This window comes from Antedon mediterranea, chromosome 11, assembly GCF_964355755.1.
Source record: "Antedon mediterranea chromosome 11, ecAntMedi1.1, whole genome shotgun sequence".
In the NCBI taxonomy this organism is placed as follows: domain Eukaryota; kingdom Metazoa; phylum Echinodermata; class Crinoidea; order Comatulida; family Antedonidae; genus Antedon; species Antedon mediterranea.
Window position 1 is genome coordinate 9,869,099 of NC_092680.1, and position 13,287 is coordinate 9,882,385.

Sequence of the window (13,287 nt, forward strand, 5' to 3'; positions counted from 1 at the left end):
TAAAATTGAGAGCGCTAAACATAAAATTTACCAGATCAAATACATGTAGCGAAAGCCAAAAAAAAAAAAAAGTAAAAAATGTGCTCTCCCTATACCTCAGCACTAAGGCCCTGTCACAGCCTTGGGGTCGTTTCCACCACATCATCACCAGATGCGTTGCTAGTGCCTTCTCAAGATGTGTGGTGGAAAGGGGGACGTATAATTCTGTGAACCCCAAACATAGTGGACCCACGACACACGTGTTGTCAACACGACGCTCAGACGCCTGAGCCAACTGGTCATTTTGGTTTTAACAAGGTTAATATGATATTTATGACGTAATGATGAATTACTTAATACACGTATAAATAGACTATTATCAGCTGTTCAGTCATGTACTACTTTGAGGCGTAACGGGTAATGTTCAGGTTTGAGTGCTCTCAGTATTGGGTTCGAACCTCTACTGATATTTTTTTTTTTGGAATTGAAAATAAATATTGTTTTTCTTTGATTTTGAAAGTGAGATATTTTGAGAGTTGTAAATTTCTGGCCTAAACCTATTTTTTTCTTGTCTATAATATTTTATTTTAAATAAACAAGAATGCGTAAATTATTCCAAGACTGTACAATCATTATTATCAATGAAAAACAAAGGAAAAGGTGAATAAGATTTGAACCAGCGACCTAAGTATACCAATGCATAATTAATCGTGTTCCATGATAAACATGAACAACAACATTTGCGCTTAAACTTGAGTTCCTCAAGTTTTCCCAAATGGTCTAGTGGTTAAGTCACAAGTCACAAGTCACAAATCAGTTTATTTTGATCCATAAATAAAACAAAAATACAAAGCAAAAAATATACAAAAGGACCATGGAGACTTCCATTAAGGCCAAAAGCCGCATGCATGGAAGCCACATGTTAAATAATATACAATTCTGTATATAATATAATGTAAAAATTAACAAATCATAAAATTAACAAAATCATATCAAGGTCAGCTACATCCCATCTCTATTACATATATAACAATTTTGGATATAACATAAATCATCATATTGTGAAATAAAATTATTTTTTAAATATGAAGAAAAACCTTTCAAAGAATGTGTATAATATACCTTTTCAGTGATCAAATTAACAGTATTGTTAATTAATAAAGGTAGGCTATACCTAATACACTTCTTTGCAAACTCATGATTGACCATCACAACATGAAAGTTGTCTTTTATACGTGTGTTATACGAATGTAAAGCTGAATTTAGTTCTAAAGGAAACCTTTGAAAATAATCAGGTAACATATTATTTTAATATTTATAGTAAAATTTTAATTGGCATAGTTTATGAATATCACTTAAATTTAGAAATCTGAGTTTTTTTAAAAAGAGGTTCTGAATGGGCATTGTATTTACTTTGAGTAATAATACGTAAAGCTTTCTTCTGCAATATTGTTACTCTTTTACAAGCATAACCCCAAAGCAGTATACCATAATTTATGTGCGAAACAAAGAGTTATATAAAATATTCATAACATTTTCTGGGATAAAGCGCTTAAGTTTATTTAAAATGCCAATAGTTTTGGAAATCTTATTTGAAATATAATCACCATGGCTATTCCAATTTAGATGTTCATTAATAATTATACCAAGGAAGTTGAAATTATGAACCCGCTGAATCTTAACATTGTCAATTTCTATATCTAACGTATCAACACGACGTTAGTATACTCATGAAATATCATATACTTCGACTTCAACACATTTAATGATAATTTATTTAATTTAAGCCATTCACTAAATTAATCAAGTTCAATGTTGAGAATGTTGTTAATTGGATTACATGTCCTGAGGGTGCTTAAAAGTGTTGTATCGTCTGCATATATTATAGTTTTAAAAATAGTGCTAACGTTTGCGATATCGTTTATGTAGGCCCTATATGATAAACAAAAGCGGACCCAGTATTGATCCTTGTGGAACACCTGTAGTTATCTTTAAAATATCAGATTGAGTTCCATTAATGTCCACATATTTGTTTACGATTAGTTTAAATAATCCTTCATAAGATTAAGTGAATTCGAGTGAAGGCCATAATGATTCAATTTGTGCAACATTATTTTGTGATCTAATGTATCAAATGCTTTTGATAGGTCCAAATATATATTAATAGGTATTTCATAATTGTCACGTCCAAGTGTTGAATAACTTTATCTACAAGCTCAAGTGCAGCAAATTCCGTAGAATGGCCTGACCGAAAACCATATTGGCTGCTTTAAAATAATTTATTTATTTGAAAGTGGAAATATAATTGGTTGTAAATTACTTTTTACAATTTTGGATATTGCAGGGAGCAACGAGATTGGACGATAATTTGTAAAACAAGAGTTATCACCATTTTTAAACAAAGGTATCTCTAGCTATTTTCAGTTTATCAGGAAAAATCCCTGTGTTTATCATTTGATTTATAATTATTGTGAGTGGTTTGATTATAATTGATTTAATTGATTTAATTAATTTCGTTGATAAACCATCCCAACCACAACTTGACTTTGATTTTAATTTATCTATAATTTCCAAAACTGTATCTTCATTTACATTTTCAAAATTAAAGTTATTTGTTTTATTTGAGAGAAAATGTTCAAAAGATTTGTTACAGCTGTCAGTATTGATTTTATTTGCAAGGTTTGGGCCAATATTTGTGAAATATAAATTAAATTTAAATTTATTTGCTATTTCTAATTGATTTGTTATTGATCGATCATCATCTTTAAATAATTCAGGAAACTGTCTACAATTTTTTGTTTTATTTAGAACATAATTTATGGTTGACCAGGTTTTACGAATGTCATCTTTACATTTGGAGAAGCATGATTCATAATACATTTTTTTAGCTGTCCTAATGTTACTTTTAAGAATGTTGTTATATGTTTTAAGATTTATTTTTAATGTATCATGCTCATTTGATGTTTTTGGTGTTCTTTTTAATTTTAGGTGTAGTTTATCCCTAAACTTTATAGATTTGATTGTTCCACTAGTAATCCAATTTGATTTTTTGTGTCTATGTTTATTAAATTTTACAATTTTATAAGGCATACATTTATTTTTAGCAGTCATTATAAGATTATTCATGATTTCATTATAATTTCTGTTGGGGTTTGAAGCAGGGTCATGATATATATTTGAATGTATGTCAGAGTTTTCTATTTCATTAACAAATTTGATGATGTCACTAGGATTATAACTTTTAACATGGTGGACAGGATTTGCTTTTTTGAGAGATGTATTTAGTATATCAAGACATAGAAAATAAGGTTGATGGTCACTGAATTTCTTAATCATAATACCGGAATTAGCACTATTTGATGATTGATTTAATCTACAGAAAAAGTTATCGATCAGAGTTCCACTTCGGTTTGAAAATCTAGTTGGCAGTGTGATATAGGGGAAATAACTGAAACTTGTAAGTGTATCAAAAAAATTACTAAAACATTCTTTTTCATTTATTTTAAGTAGATTAATGTTTGTGTCTCCAGTTATAATAATCTCTTGATTGAGTTTGTCAAAACGTGTAAGTTCAGGGACCAGCTCCTGTATAAACTTATTGTAATTTTCATTTACCAAGGAGTATGTTTTTCACCAGGTTATTCCCTGTTATTTGAAGAAATTGACCTTCCCATTCAGTAGAATGAACAACACTTGATTTCACAGTGTAATTAAAATCTTTATGTAGGTATATAATCAAACCTCCTTTTGGGCTACAAGATTTACCCTGTGAAATACACACATAATTATCAAGTTCAATTTGTGAAGTATCGGCACAGTCACTCGACCATGTATTTGTATACAAATAGCAGAAAAATAAAATTGTTTAGTTGCTAAATCATTTTAAAATACAACTAATTCATTGAATTTAGCATGTATTGATTGGATATTCGTACTAAGTATACAGAAATTGTTTTTTCTTAACTCAAGAAAATTCAACATAGAATCACAATCATAATATGGAGAGTGTTTAAGTAACTGAACTGGATTATCACTAAAATCATTTTCATCAAGACATAGAATGTTTTGTAGAGAGTTACCGTCTACACCACCATAGTTTTGCAATATTGAGTTATCAAGTGTAGTCACCATTAAAATGTATAATACTTAAATATATTGCCGTTATACCAAAATACATAACTATGCTTGGGCCTAAATAATCAAGTAGTACATTTCTGAAAGGCATAACAAAAAAAAGGTGAAACATAAGAAAAGACTTGTAAAAACAAAATAAATTTGCCAACTTGTATCGCCTTATTTAAAGGTCAACCAGCTCATACTGTTAGTTATATAATGTCATTGTTATTAATTTATAGTTCAAGCTTTTAAATCGTTTAGGTTCCGAGATAGATCTAGTTGATTACTGATGGTAAGTTTTTTCAAGCCGTTGGTAAGAATAAAGATCTTGCCGTTCAAGTGTCCATGTAGATTTAATGAACTTCGCATATTTGGTTTTTATGACTCGTAATAGCTCCGAGCGTTTCAGGGTCAGATTCTCATGTATGTAGTACAGTATTAGGATTCGGCGCTCTCACCGCCGCGGCCCGGGTTCGATTCCCGGTGTGGGAAATTATTTTGTTCCTTGTCTATTAGATTTTGTTTGAAATAAACAAGAATGAATACGTTATACTAAGACTGTAAAATTCATTATCAATTGAAAACAACGGAAAATGGAAATAAAATGTTCCCTCCAGCCGGATTTGAACCAGCGACCTAAGGATACCAATAATTAGCTCTACAGTCCTCCGCTCTACCAACTGAGCTATCGAGGGTACACATTGGTAAACATGTTGAATACCTAAGCAAATTATTGGTAAACATGTTGAATACCTAAGCACCTATTGGTAAACATGTTGAATACCTAAGCACATTATTGGTAAACATGTTGAAAACCTATAAAGCACATTATTGGTAAACATGTTGAATACCTAAGCACATATTGGTAAACATGTTTAATACCTAAACACATTATTGGTAAACATGTTGAATACCTAATTTTAAAGATATATGAGTTTTTCAATCAAAGGTAAACAATTAAACAAAAACCAGGTTCCGCCCGGGCTCGAACCAAGGACCTTCTGCGTGTAAAGCAGACGTGATAACCACTACACCACGAAACCATTTACAAGAACAGTGTTGGTTACACAAAGTTTTTCAATCCATTTAAATGACAAATAAACATGTGTAAAAGTGATAATCACCGATTCTACAAAATAAGTAGGCCTATTAAAAAAAATAAGATATACTGTATAATCATATTGCATATATAGTACTTTTCACGGTAAAGTTTAAAAAAAATAGGTTTCGCCCGGGCTCCTTCTGCGTGTTAAGCAGACGTGATAACCACTACACTACGAAGCCGCTTCTTATAACATAACGCTGTGGGGAAACATAGTTCTGGTTTTTTAATTAAAAACATTTATTTATTTCTTACAAAAAACGCTGCTCGACATTTTGAAATTAATCATTGTTCTTTCTTCAGATATATTTATGATTGATTATTAAAAAGATGTCTTTTAATCGCAAAAATACATACAAATCAAAGATATAATAATACGGCGTTATAACGCCCTAATACGGCGTTATAACACCCTAATTACGGCGTTATAACGCCGTATTATTATAAAATAATTGTTTTCTTTGGCGGAAATCAGCCACCGTACATATGCCCATTTAAAATGGTCAACTTTGAACTTTAATGTGCTGTGTGTGTTTGACCTGTAACTGAATACTCTCTAGAGACAACGTGACTTCACAAAAATTCAACGCTCAGTCGCCTGAGCTAACTGGTCATTTTGGTTTTAACAATGTTAACATGATATTTATGACGTAAAGATGAATTACGTAATACACGTATAAATAGACTATTATCAGCTGTTCAGTCATGTACTACTTTGTGGCGTAACGGGTAATGCTCAGGTTTAAGTGCTCTCACTGTTGGGTTCGTTCCTCTACTGATATTTTTTTTTTTTTTGGAATTGAAAATAAATATTGTTTTTCTTTGATTTTGAAAGTAAGATATTTTGAGAGTTGTAAATGTTAGGCCTAAACAAGTGGACCTTTTTTAATATCAGAAACAAAGTTGCACAAAGGAACCATCTTCGAGACGTCATATGGCTGCATAAGGTTTGAAATTAAAATATCAAGCTCTATAGCTCTATAGGTGAGGGCGGTGTGTATTTCTCTAAGGAGACGTTTAGCTAACTAGCTCTTCAACGCCTTTCGTTAAAATATCGGATTTTGCTAGAATTTTGCTTTAAAAAGGATATATACAAGGTGCATTACCCTCAAAGAAAGCCTAAGGTAAAAAAGCATATGATTTTTTAGTAATTAATAGCCGGAATCAATACTTGTAAAAGATGACGACTACGATAGCCGGTTCGGATGTCCCGCGAAAAGATCATGTGACCCAAGACGCGGGTACGAAACTGGGCTACAATAAAGTGAAACCAGTGTTTATGAAAGTAGATGAAGTTAACATGACAGGAGATTCTTTTGTAGAAACCCAAGATATTTACAAGGCTATACTGAAATCAGTGAAAAGCCAAAATATTGTTGGTATACAGCGTATCAAAAATCTATGGAGGATTTATATAGGAACACATCAAGATAGGGTTTGTTTAATAACAGCTGGGTTAAACCTAAGAGGTAGAAATGTTACCATTTATGATAGGAACCCATATCTGCCATACGACACAGATGCTACTCGCATTATTGTTAAAGATCTGCCTTTATCTGTATCAGATGAAGAAATTAAAACAAGCCTTCTACGTTTTAATTGCAAAATACTGGGATCTATACAACGGATGAAACTGAGAGTTGACGGGCAATTAACAAATTGTTTAAATGGAGACCGGGTACTATACGCTGAAACCCTTAAAACACCTTTGCCAAGGTTTGTAAGCGTTTTAAATTTTAAAACGAGAATGTTTCACGATGGTCAAATAGATGACAGAATTAAGTGCTCGAAATGCCTTAAAAATGGTCATAGTGCGAAAACATGTTCCAATAAGCTTGTCTGTCACGCCTGTGGTTTGGAGGGTCATAAAAAGGACCAATGTGGTGCATAAAAGCTGTTACACAATGATTCGGGTGAAATTCTCATCCAAGAAATGTGGGAACGTGTCATAGAAAAAAAGGCTCTCGACACCGATAAGCCAGCTAAAGATAAAGATGAATCATTATCAGAGGAAAGTGAGGAGAGTGACGAAGATGACTATGAGGAAAGCGAGCCAACAAAGGAGAAACAAAAGAAACAAGGAAAGATAACAACTTTTATGAATGCTCCAGCTAGCTCCAGCGTAGGCCTTCAAGTGGCTAAACAGAAAGAAAATAACAAGAAAGAAGAGGAACAAGCTGAGCCCGAAATCTCACCCTCGATGCCGGGAACGAAAAGAAGACGCAAAGCAAGTAAAAGTAAGAATGACTGACAAAAGAAATAATTTTGTAGACACACCAATCTAAAAAGTGTATAATAGTAAAGATGATAATACATATTACAGATACCAACAACCATTTTGTAGGCTATGTATTCTAAGCACCGCATGTATGTGTACGTGTATGTGTATACTATACTTTATATATAGACAAATAAGTTAGCTGTTTGGTGTATACAACTTAATTAATTTATAAGCTTACATATAGATGAATAAAGCAAGCATTAATTGCGTCTCTATAAACGTAAGAGGCTTACGTAGCATAGATAAACAAAGGCAGATACATAGTTGGTGTCAAGACCAAAAGGCTGACATTGTACTTATACAAGAAACACACCTTACACCTGACTTATTTGACAAATTTAATTTAGTTTGGAACAGTACATGCATACATAGCACTGGCTTTTCAAACAGTGCAGGGGTATCAATAATATTCTTAAATGAATTCAATTTTAAGATTACTAACGAATGTATCGATAAAAATGGAAGATATATAATTCTAAATGTTGAAATTAATGGTAAAATGCATGTTTTTGTAAACGTATATGCTCCTAACAATTATAAAGTAAGAAGCTCATATTTCAGAAAGTTAAATGAGACCATTTTGGATATTGTTGACTTAAACAACGATATAATTATTATCGGCGGGGACTTCAATTGTATTTTGGACAGAAAATGGGACCAAAAGAACAGTAAAGACAGAAAAGATAAATCTGTTTTTACACTTAAAAATTTTATTAAAAAACTTAATTTAAAAGATGCCTGGAGAAATAAAAATCCAGAAAAATTACAATATACCTGGCGTAGAAAATCTAAGCAAATTTACAGACGGCTTGATTACTGGTTGACTTCTAAACAAATTCTTGATCACGATGACATAATATCATGTGATATAAGACCAGCTATCTTGACAGATCATCAAGCAATTTCAATTAAAATCAGTTTTGATGAGTCCAAAAGAGGCCCAGGTTATTGGAAATTTAATAACAACCTATTGCAAAATACTGATTACCAAAACTATATTACAAATGTAATTAAAAAAACCCAAACCAATGAAAATAAAAAATCAATAAAGAAAAAAAAATAAAAAAAGTAAAACTAGAAAAAGAAATAAAAAAACTAAATGATTCTTTATTAAAAAATGATTGTACTGCCAATGAGAGCATAGAAGCAAAAATTGCAAAAAAAAAACAAAAAAGCTGGAAAATATTTATGATAATGAAACAAAAGGTGCATATATACGTTCTAGAGTAAAATGGATCGAAGAGGGCGAACGTAGCACTAAATATTTTCTTAGTCTGGAAAAAAATAAGGGAAAAAAAACCAAATCAAATGTTTACAAAACGAGAAGGGTAGAGTACTAACGAAGACAAAGGAAATCCTTTGTGAGGAAGTTAGATTTTATAGGCATCTATATGCAAATAAGGGTATACCCCTTAAAAAAATAAACACTTACCTAGATAAATCAAATGTAACGAGTTTAATTGAAGAAGAAAAGGGGATATGTGAAGGTAGTGTCACAATAAATGAATGTACCAATGCAATTAAAAAAATGAAATTAAATAAAACTCCCGGATGTGATGGCTTGACCGTTGAGTTTTATTTACATCTCTGGGATGACATTAAACACATTGTTTGTGACGCTCTAAATGCATGTTATTTTAACAATGAAATGAGTTCTACACAGAAACGTGGTATTATAAGCCTATTATACAAAAAAGGTGATAAAAAATTGCTTGAAAACTGGCGTCCTATCACTTTATTAAATACAGACTACAAAATTTTAACTCAAATTCTATGTATGAGACTTCATAAAGTAATTGAAAATGTAGTTGACAATGACCAAAAGGGGTACATTAAAGGACGATTCGCTGGAGAAAACGTCCGTCTAATTAATGATATTCTGTATTATATAGCAGAAGAACAAATCGAAGGAGCTATTCTATCCCTTGATTTTAGAAAAGCATTTGATTCTGTAAATAGAGATTTTATGTTTAAGGTACTAAAAAAATTTAATTTTGGAGAATCCTTTTTAAAATGGGTAAATACAATTTATAGTAAATCTGAATGTGTTATTGTTAATAATGGTTGGATATCAGAAAGTTTTGAAATGGAATGCGGAATAAGACAGGGTTGCCCATTGTCGGCGTTACTCTTTATTTTAGTAGTAGAAATTATGGCGTGTAATATAAGAAAAGATAAATGCTATAAAGGAATATCTTTACCTAACAATGATAATGGTGAGGAAGTTCGCATTGCGCAGCTGGCAGATGACACTGTACTCTTTGTGGGAAATGAAAAAAGTATAGAGATTGGTTTAAACATTGTTAATAAGTTTGGTAAAGTGTCTGGTATGACTTTAAATAAAAAAAAAACCAACGCTATATGGATTGGCAAAAATGTAAACAAAATTCAAAAACCATGCAGTCTAAATTGGGTTAATGAACCAATTAAGATGTTGGGTATTTATGTGGGATATAATGAGAACAAATGCAGTGAATTAAATTGGGATAGTAAGGTGGCAAACTTAGAAATGCTACTCAATAGATGGAAAGGAAGAAACCTAACCTTTTTTGGCAAAGTTACCATTTTAAAAAGTTTAGCTTTGTCTAAACTAACATACAATGCATGTATAATTGATGTACCAGATGATGTTATTTTTAAAATAAATAAATTGATATATAACTTTTTATGGAATGGAAAAACAGAAAAAATAAAAAGAAAAACTTTAATCGGTAAGATGATTAAAGGGGGCATAGGTATGCCTGATTTCGCATTACATATAAACTCTCTGAAAATGATATGGGCAAGAAAATTACCGTGTAGAAAACACGTAAGATGGAAAATCTTACCACTATACTATTTTAACAAATTTGGAACCGAACAACTAATTTTAAGTATGTCAAATATCAATTTTCAAAATAACATGGGCTTAGATAATATACCATCTTTTTATTATAATGTTCTAAAGTGTTGTGTTGAATTTAATAATATGAATAATGAAGGTACAATTAACGAGTATGAAGAAGTGATAAAGCAAAACTTATGGGGTAATAATGATATTAAATATAGAAACAAACCACTATTCTTTAAGAACTGGATAGATACAGGTTTTAATCAAATTGGAGATATAATTATTTTCAATCGTCTAATGAAACCTATAGAAATAATTAAACAATTACGTATTAAGAAAAACTGGATAGCTGAATACGTTTCTCTAACCAGAGCTATTCCAAAAGAGTGGTTAAGTATAATTAAACATAATATGCCAAATATGAACCAATATATGAATGTGAATCTGGAATACAATATCAACAATATAATTAAGATGACAACAAAAGATGTTTATTCTAACTTTGTTAATAATGTTTTTATTCCCCCGAAAAGCATACTTAAATGGAATAACATATTTAATGAAGATATCAAGTGGTGTGATGTCTGGAAAAGAAAAGTGAAAAACGAAAAAATTAAGAAATTTGCCCAATTGAATTACAAATTACTAAATAGAGTTGTACCTACAAATCTAAAACTGTATAACTGGAAACTGAAAAATAATAACATATGTAACAATTGTGGAGTCATTGAAGACGAAAAACATATGTTTTATTATTGTAGACGTAATCAAATACTATGGGAAAAAATTGACAATATATTTAAAAAGCTAGATAACAGCAGTAGCTCGTTCAAAGAACTCCTGTTAGGAAGTAAATGTCAATTAAAAAACCAATTGTATTCAATAGCTGTGTACGTCATATACATAATTAAAATTAAAACTGAACTTAAAAAACCTGTATGCCAGAATCCCTGGATTCAGTTTAAATATATTTTAAAAGATATGAATACACTAGGCATGTTGTAACTTATAAGTGGCATCCATTTTTGTATTTTAAGATGTACAGTTTTTGTATGCATATAATCAAACCACTATATGTATAAAGGTTAAAAGAGTAAAAATCAGAAAATAACGAAAAAAGTAGAAAACAGAAATTTAATGTATGGAAATGAAATGTGAACGAAATTTGTATGAAAGAATGAATAAAGGTGGTGGTTAACCACAAAAGAGAGAAAAAAAAAGCTCTATAGCTTTGAGGAAATGTCCCTGTAGTATACGGATGCCATTTCCCAGCTCAATACTACAACGAATATAGGAGGAGTAGTACTTTATAAATCGTACTATTTTCGATTGGTACCATGTTTATGACGTCATAATTCTGCATCCAGTTGAATTACGAAAATGTTCTCTTTATATCTCTGTTCATCTATTAGGCTAGTATATGCATTCCATGTTTCAGAGCCGTAAGACGACGCGTAAAGAACTAGTAGAACTTGAAAGTTGGCTCAATAGTGTCCAGATGGAAGCGGAGAAGAAGATGAGTGAGTACTAGATCGACTCGGGTACACCAAACCCCGAGTAAAAATCTTCCCTCTAGCCGGATTGGAACCAGCGACCTAAGGATATCAATTAATTAAGTCTACAGTCCTCCGCTGTACCAACTGAGCTATTGAGGGTGGTGTGTCTCTCTCGTTGTAGCCTATTATGGAGTGTTTGTTTCAATAAAATGTACTAATAATGAACCGTGTTCCATTGTTAAACACGAATACCAATATGAGTGCTTAAATTTAAGGCTTTCTCAAGTTTTCCCATATGGTCTAGTGGTTAGGATTTGGCGTTTTCACCGCCACGGCCCAGGTTCGATTCCCGGTGTGGGAAATTATTTTATTCCATGGTCTATTAGACTTTGTTTGAAATAAACAAGAATGGATACGTTATACTAAGACTGTAAAATCTTTTTAAAATTCATTGTCAATTGAAAACAACGGAAAATGGAAATAAAATGTTCCCTCGAGCCGGATTTGAACCAGCGACCTAAGGATACCAATAATTAGCTCTACAGTCCTCCGCTCTACCAACTGAGCTATCGAGGGTACACATTGGTAAATATGTTGCATACCTAAGCAAATTATTGGTAAACATGTTGAATACCTAAGCACATATTGGTAAACATGTTGAATACCTAAGCACATTATTGGTAAACATGTTGAAAACCTAAGTACATTATTGGTAAACATGTTGAATACCTAAGCACATTATTGGTAAACCTGTTGAATACCTAAGCACATATTGGTAAACATGTTTAATACCTAAACACATTATTGGTAAACATGTTGAATACTTAATTTTAAAGATATATGAGTTTTTCAATCAAAAATAAACAATTACACAGAAACTAGGTTCCGCCCGGGCTCGAACCGAGGACCTTCTGCGTGTAAAGCAGACGTGATAACCACTACACCACGAAACCATTTACAAGAACAATGTTGGTTACACAAAGTTTTTCAATCCATTTAAATGACAAATAAACATGTGTAAAAAGTGATAATCTACTTTACAATTTTTTTTTTAGTTTGAGAGAGTTTATTAATTAGAGGGTTAGGTTTTCAATATTTATGTTTTATTACTTATGTTTTTATCAAGAAAATATCATAGTTGATAAAACTAAGCCATCAGACAGATAGATGCACTATAATTAGACTAATAACGAAGTCACATACATGACCAAAATATGTGAGTACAGACACTATCCCAACATCTCCAAACATCAAAATCAGTAGGTGAGAGGATGCATTCCCCGTATGGGTAATGCATCATTTCACCACCAGAATCCTTCATCAACAACAGTCATCCTCCAAGCACAAGAGGAACATAACACAAAATTATGTGCAACATCAAAACAGTTCAAGACATGTACACCAGTGCATTGAAATCCCTCCATCATGCCTTCAACAAACACTGCATGTTAGCAAAAGTAATTTTACCTGGTCATTTTCATCT

General features: G+C 31.7%; 1 protein-coding gene and 6 non-coding genes across 7 annotated transcripts in view; 2 read left to right on the top strand and 5 right to left on the bottom strand.

Moving 5' to 3' along the window:
* LOC140062959 (small ribosomal subunit protein uS19) overlaps window positions 1-13,287 on the top strand; it is a 254,689-nt gene that overhangs the window by 174,227 nt on the left and 67,175 nt on the right. The gene's annotated exons all lie outside the window — the stretch shown is intronic.
* Trnay-gua (transfer RNA tyrosine (anticodon GUA)) lies at window positions 4,704-4,790 on the bottom strand. The gene is given in 2 exon segments: window positions 4,704-4,739; window positions 4,754-4,790. It is a non-coding gene; the product is annotated as a tRNA-Tyr (tRNA).
* On the bottom strand, window positions 5,066-5,138 carry Trnav-uac (transfer RNA valine (anticodon UAC)). Its single transcript has one exon. It is a non-coding gene; the product is annotated as a tRNA-Val (tRNA).
* Window positions 11,876-11,963, bottom strand: Trnay-gua (transfer RNA tyrosine (anticodon GUA)). The gene is given in 2 exon segments: window positions 11,876-11,911; window positions 11,927-11,963. It is a non-coding gene; the product is annotated as a tRNA-Tyr (tRNA).
* Trnae-uuc (transfer RNA glutamic acid (anticodon UUC)) lies at window positions 12,094-12,165 on the top strand. The gene has a single exon. It is a non-coding gene; the product is annotated as a tRNA-Glu (tRNA).
* Window positions 12,294-12,380, bottom strand: Trnay-gua (transfer RNA tyrosine (anticodon GUA)). Its single transcript is given in 2 exon segments — window positions 12,294-12,329; window positions 12,344-12,380. It is a non-coding gene; the product is annotated as a tRNA-Tyr (tRNA).
* Window positions 12,685-12,757, bottom strand: Trnav-uac (transfer RNA valine (anticodon UAC)). The gene has a single exon. It is a non-coding gene; the product is annotated as a tRNA-Val (tRNA).